General features: G+C 44.4%; 1 protein-coding gene across 3 annotated transcripts in view; it reads right to left on the bottom strand.

Moving 5' to 3' along the window:
• The window catches only part of CUL1 (cullin 1), a 114274-nt gene extending 109661 nt beyond the window's left edge, over positions 1–4613 (bottom strand). Inside the window, exon 1 of one of the 3 annotated variants that reach the window (XM_069730160.1) lies at positions 4529–4613. The gene's annotated coding sequence lies outside the window, so the exon portion shown is untranslated. Of the gene's footprint in view, positions 1–4344 lie in introns of all 3 variants that reach the window. The other 2 variants (XM_069730162.1, XM_069730164.1) reach the window with 2 other exon arrangements.
• Positions 4614–6528: the final 1915 nt, after the last annotated feature.

Raw genomic sequence — 6528 nt, forward strand, 5'->3', positions numbered from 1 at the left:
ATCACTAGTCTGCAGTAATTCTATGTGACCGCAGACTTCTGACTTCTCACACTGCACACTGTCAGGATTCTCTCATGCTGGCGATTTACATACATGCGGTCACGTGCTGACTTGACAAGTGTGGCCTCACTCAATGAAAATTAACTGAGCGAGGTCAGACACGTCTAGTCGGAATGTGGCCACAAGTATACAAATCACATGCTTGTTCTGGCATGACCGTCACCTCTTGCCACCCGTGCTCGGGGGGGGGGGGGGGGGGGTGCCAACTGAATTCTTGCCCCGGGTGCCAGAAAGCCTTGATACACCTCTGCTTGTACCCGCATGATGAACATGATGTAGCTGTACACCATAATGCAGGAACACCAATCCCTTTATGACATACATATGTGGCAAGTGCCGGGAAAGCATCAAATTGTTCATTTGTAAGAGCACCAATTCTCAATGATACATATTTTATATTACAATTTCAGTTTAGGCCATGTTTCTTTAGGCTTTTCCAAATTGATGTAACCGATTACTTGGACCAGAGGAGAGCCAGTTACGGTAAACGAGATCTTTACAGTGTATTTATCCATAAAACATACAAAGGACTAAACATTAATATCTAAATGGTTGCATCTTCTAATAAAGAACAGTATGGGCCAATAAACAGTTTGGCGTCATTCAGAAGTCTGAGCTTCACTGTTCTGTGTGTCTCATGGATAGGACACTTACTGTAGTCTATGGTGACAAACACATTTCTTTTTTTTTTTTTGGCAAATAAAATATCAACTTAAAACTATTGAAGCAGACAAGGGGCATTCCCAAAATCACACTGATGGATTAGAACATCATATATGTAAAATCATTTACGTTCCCAAATATTTATAGATCTCGGCCATGTCCTCTGTTATAAGCATTCCTCCTTATTTTCTATGTCAGTAGTCCATGGCAGTCAGACTGGAGCTCTGTAACCATCCTACTACCTGTGACATCCCTGGCGCCTCTTCTGATGAGTAGGCTGCTGTGACATCATTACGTTGTGGCGTAACACACATGACGTCACGGCAGCTTTACGCCAACACGTAATGACGTCCCAGCAGCCTACTCATCAGAAGAGGCGCCAGGGATGCTGTAAGCAGTAGGAAGTTCTCAGAGCTTTGGTCTGGAGACCACGTGCCATGGAGACCAGTCCATCTACCAGCTGCTTACTTTCCCTATGCACTGCCACTTATTCACTGATGCCGACTGTCAATCCAACAGATGGAGCAGAGTACGAAAATATGGAATTGACATCTGAACTACCAATAGAAGAATAATCAAAAACTAAGTGCTGGTCAGGATTATCTTGAGCTGGATTCCATTACTCTTGGGTGGTAGAGTCCGAGATCATAGCAGAAGACGAGGAAGAGTCCGCAGCCTCAGGGAGAAACCTCAAGAAAAATATATACCGTACTGCTCTGATCTTTCTCTGTTTTTGCTGCCTTTTCTTCTCTATGTACAGGATTCTTCAGTTCGAAAAGTGGACGCTCTGCAGCACATGCCACGTGACGCATCCCGAAGAAGCACAGCGAAACGCGCGTCGGGGCGAGGGATGCCAGGAGATTAACATGCGGCCATATAGGTAATATACTTTACTGCTTTATTCAAGTGATATTTAGTCATGGGTATAGATAGCAATTACTAGCCTAGGCAGGCAGTCGTTCATTTAGCAATGTGCACATTATTATCCCATTACGAATACCTCACTTTTAACATATAGGTGAACTTATTGTGAAGTGGTCATTCTTATTATAGGCGGACATTTGTTTGAAGCCTTCACATAGATTGAATTTCATTAAGTTGTATACATTGTATCACCTTACTATGTTCTGAAAATCAATTATTAACGTTTTGGCCACTGCTTAGTGTTCATTTCATGGCAAAATGGTCCCCATTTTCAATTTAAGTCAGCACATTTTCTATTTTCATTGTAATGTTGTAAGATTTTTTACATTACTATATTATTAAAATTATTTATTTTAGTACCAAAAAAATGTTTGGGATCCTTATTGAATTCTGGTCGCCAATACAGCAATTTATTGTTTATCCAATGGTACACTCATCCCATAATACTTATGGGTTCAATATATAGGGCGCTCCCATTGTGAATAGTTATGAAGGTAGTGAACTTTAGGCAAAAAAGACCAATTGTGGGATTTAAGCATGCGTCTGCCCCGTTATATTTATGGCCAGCTCCCAACTCTAACCCCCAAGTGAGGTTCCGTCATTATTACCCAAGAAGCATGTCAAGCAGACCGGCTGAAATCCTTGCGTCACCTTTCACAGGTTATCCGACTACTGTTGCCGGGAGAAGAAACTGTACAAACAGTAGTAACTTTTTAAAGACTCAATGAACAGGATCAGTTTATATAAGTGATACAAGGTGTTCTCATAAGAGCCAAATATAGCTCCCCATAAGACAGACACAACTAGATGAAACATGTCGCCGGCGCACAGGCCTATGTACACAATGGTGATTGCCCGAATTAATGAACTGAAGGGCTGGCACTGTCTGCAGAATATCAATGAACAGTATAAAATACTCTGGGTTATGATGACAGAACTCAGCATGACCAAGAAGTCTCACATTTTAGGAGCAAGTTCGCACAGTTTTCATGCAATTAGGGTCTCGTAATTCAGTTGTCCACGTAACCACATGAAAAGGTAAATGCCTCTGCCTTCCATCAAGCTACTGATCCAGCACCGACACAAGACCCAATATTCTATCACAGAGCAGTACCATGGAATTACAGGAGTTTTCCACTTTTAGAAAAGCAAACCCACACTTTCCCTGTAATGGAAAAATCACAAAATCAGATAGCTAGTACTCCCATCCCTGGGAGCAGCGCCGATTCACCACTGCAGCCAATCGCTGAGCCTCAGAAGCTTGTGTCGCTCAGTGATAGACTGCAGATACCGACACAGGAATAGCAGAGAGCTGGACCTGGGGAGGGCAACAACCATATGATTTTGTTCCTTCACATTACAGGAAACATTTGAGGGTCCACTTTTGTGAAAGTGGTATATAGGGGTCACAGCAGAATGCAAAGACACCAAAAATCTCCCTTGTGTTACAAAAAAAAAACAAAAACCAAACAATCAGATCTATCTGCCAAGGTTTTTAGAAATACGGGCACAGTCGTGAACAGTGATCAGCTCTTATTTTATTCCTGATGCCTGAGTATTCGGTTTTGATTTTTATACTTACTGCTAATTGTCGCCCCCCTGTAAAGTAAAATCCTTTCCCAAATTGGAAAGCTATGGGAATGTCTACACATCTGTACAGGTTTTTTTTTTGTTCTTATCTCGCGCCTAGTCTTTCCTTTCCAGTAAAAGACCACTTCACACTATTCTGCTGAGCGGAGTCCGTCAATGATCGCAGCGTGCACAGTTCACTACTAGCATTGGTCAATATGCACAAGATGCTCAGTCCACTGCTCTAGGGGCACAGAATCCAATGAAACAATTACAACCTAGTGTAGAATGCAAGGTGCAAAAGTGGTAACTGGTTAATATTGGAATAGCCCTTTAAACTATAAAAAGTCATTCTTGTCCAAGGAGATCCTAACCAAAACAGGTATAGGCTCCTTTAAGCAGGCCTGACATTTTGTACAAGTCTTGAGGACAAGTGCACAGTAGTAAAATGCACCAAATTAAAGGCCCCGTCACACATAGCGAGATCGCTGCTGAGTCACAAGTTTTGTGACGCAACAGCGATCTCAGTAGCGATCTCGCTATGTGTGACACGTACCAGTGATCAGGCCCCTGCTGTGAGATCGCTGGTCGTGTCGGAATGGCCTGGGCCATTTTTTGATCGTTGAGGTCCCGCTGACATCGCTGAATCGGCGTGTGACGCCGATTCAGCGAGGTCTTCGCTGGTAGCCAGGGTAAACATCGGGTAACTAAGCGCAGGGCCGCGCTTAGTAACCCGATGTTTACCCTGGTTACCATCGTTAAAGTAAAAAAAACAAACGCTACATACTTACTTACCGCTGTCTGTCCTCGGCGCTCTGCAGGCAAAAAACGCATCCTGCAGGCAAGTTTGCAGGATGCGTTTTTTCTTCAAAACGACGCATTGCGACGTGCGTCGAACGACGCTGGTGAGAAAGTAGCCTTAGTGATCAGAGATACAGGGTCCTGCTACGTGTGTATAACGATGCCCCCTTACCACGGTATACTAATACACCGCACAAGCATGGCGTCTTCTATAATTTCATGACTAATCAACAAGATACCATAAAGTCAGATGGGGGAGGGGGGATAATCGGATCACAGATCACTAGAATGGAGGCAGAGGTCACACAACAAGTGGATACAACTCACCTCCTCTATCCATCCCCACTGAGCGCACACACAGCCCCCCATCCTCCGCACACAGGGGTCCCCATCAGTATGTGCTGCACCACTACTATGGCAACAGTGCTACATGTCAGATACTGCAGCACGTGACTGGAGCCCGTCTACAGCACACCGGTACCGGACTGTACGCACCCAGCGGTCTCCTTACCAGCATTCTGCCTCACGGTGGCTCCAGTCTCCTCTGTGACGCTGCTACGACTGAGGAGCGACAGCGCTGACGTCACTGTCATGTGACCGGCATGTATTGTAGGGCGGGGCCTCCGAAGCACATGGCTAGGTACCGGAAGTGACGTAAGCGTGGGTGTACAAAGATGGCTGACAACAGAAGCCTGATAGGCTGAGAATGAAAGGTTCCTATGGGAGGAGTCGTTGCTGAACGTACGAATTGTGAGAGGGAGGGAGTGTGAGACGCCGTGAGCGCTGCAGGTTTCTACGCCTCAAACTTTAGTCAGCGCTGTTGCGTCGCTGTAATCATGAAGTCTACACATATTTTTGAGAAATCCGTAGGTGATTTTTTTTTTAATGCGAATGAGCTATATTTGTTGCACCCTTAACCCCTTCATTACGGAGCCCTTTTTTGCTTTTTCGTTTTTCTCTCCCCTTCTTCCCACGGCCATAACTTTTTTATTTTTCCATCACTACGGCCATGTGAGGGCTTGTTGTTTGCGGGGCGAGTTGTAATTTTGAACAACACCATTGGTTTTACCATATCATGTACTCAACAATAAGAACAAAATTCCGAGGGAGTAAAACTGCAAAAAAAAAGTGCAATTCCACAAGGTTTTTTTGGGGGGGATTTTTTTTACCAGGTTCACCAAATGCTAAAACCGACCTGCCATTATGATTCTCCAGTGATTAGGAGTTTATAGGCACCAAACATGTCTAGGATCTTTTTTTGAGTGGTGAAAAAAATCCAAAGATTGTTAAAAAAAAAAAAAAAAAAAGTGCCATTTTCCAACACCGCTAGCGTTTACATTTTATTTTTTTTTATTGTTTTATTTTGAATGGGGTGAAAGGAGAGTAATTTAAACTTTCATATTTTTTTAATATTTAAAAAAAAAATTTACTTTTGGCATTCTTCAGTAGTCTACATGGGAGGCTAGAAGCTGCCACAACCCGATTGGCACTGCTACATACAGGCTGTGATCAGATCACCTTTATGTAGCAGAATACCTCACTTGCTATAAGTGCCGACAGACAACATGCGGCATACTAGTGGCGCGTGTCACGAAAGTGTTAAATATGCTCTCCTAATAGTGTGCTACCCCCAGGATTACACATATCACTGTGCCACCCAGAGGTATCACCATAACAGTGTGCCACCCAGAGGAATTCCTGTATCATTGTGCCACTCAGAGGAATTCTCATAACAGTGTGCCACCCAGAGGTATTCCCATATTATAGTGCCACGCAGAGGTATTCCCATAACAGTGTGCCACCCAGAGGTATTCCCATAAGTGTGGCACCCAGGGGTAATCCCATATCACAGCTCCACGCAGAGGTATTCCCATAACCGTGTGCCACCCAGAAGTATTCCCATAAATGTGCCACCCAGAGGTATTGCGTTAATCGTGTGCCACCCAGAGGTATTCTCATAAGTGTGACACCCAGGGGTATTCCCATAAGTGTGACACCCAGGGGTATTCACATATCATTGTGCCATGCAGAGGTATTCCCATAATGTGTGCCACCCAGAGGTATTCCCATATCACTGTGCCATGCAGTTATTCCCATAACAGTGTGCCACCCAGGGGTATTCCCATATCACTGCCACGCAGAAGTATTCCCATAAAGTGTGCCACCCAAAGATCTTCCCATAACAGTGTGTCGCCCAGAGGTATTCCCATAAGTGCCACCCAGAAGAATTGCATTAATCATTTGCCACCCATAGGTATTCCCATATCATTGTGCCACCCAGAGGTATTTCCATAACAGTGTACCTCTCAGAGGTATCCCCATAAGTGTGCCACCCAGAGGTTTTCCCATATCATTGTGCCACCCAGAGGTGTTCCCATAACAGTGTGCCACTCAGAGATATTCCCATAACAGTGTGCCTCCCAGAAGTATTCCCATATACCTGTGCCACTCAGAGGTATTGCAATAACGTGTGCCACCCAGAGGTATTCCCATATCACTGTGCCACCCAGA

This window comes from Ranitomeya imitator, chromosome 6 (assembly GCF_032444005.1).
Source record: "Ranitomeya imitator isolate aRanImi1 chromosome 6, aRanImi1.pri, whole genome shotgun sequence".
Classification (NCBI taxonomy): Eukaryota; Metazoa; Chordata; class Amphibia; order Anura; family Dendrobatidae; genus Ranitomeya; species Ranitomeya imitator.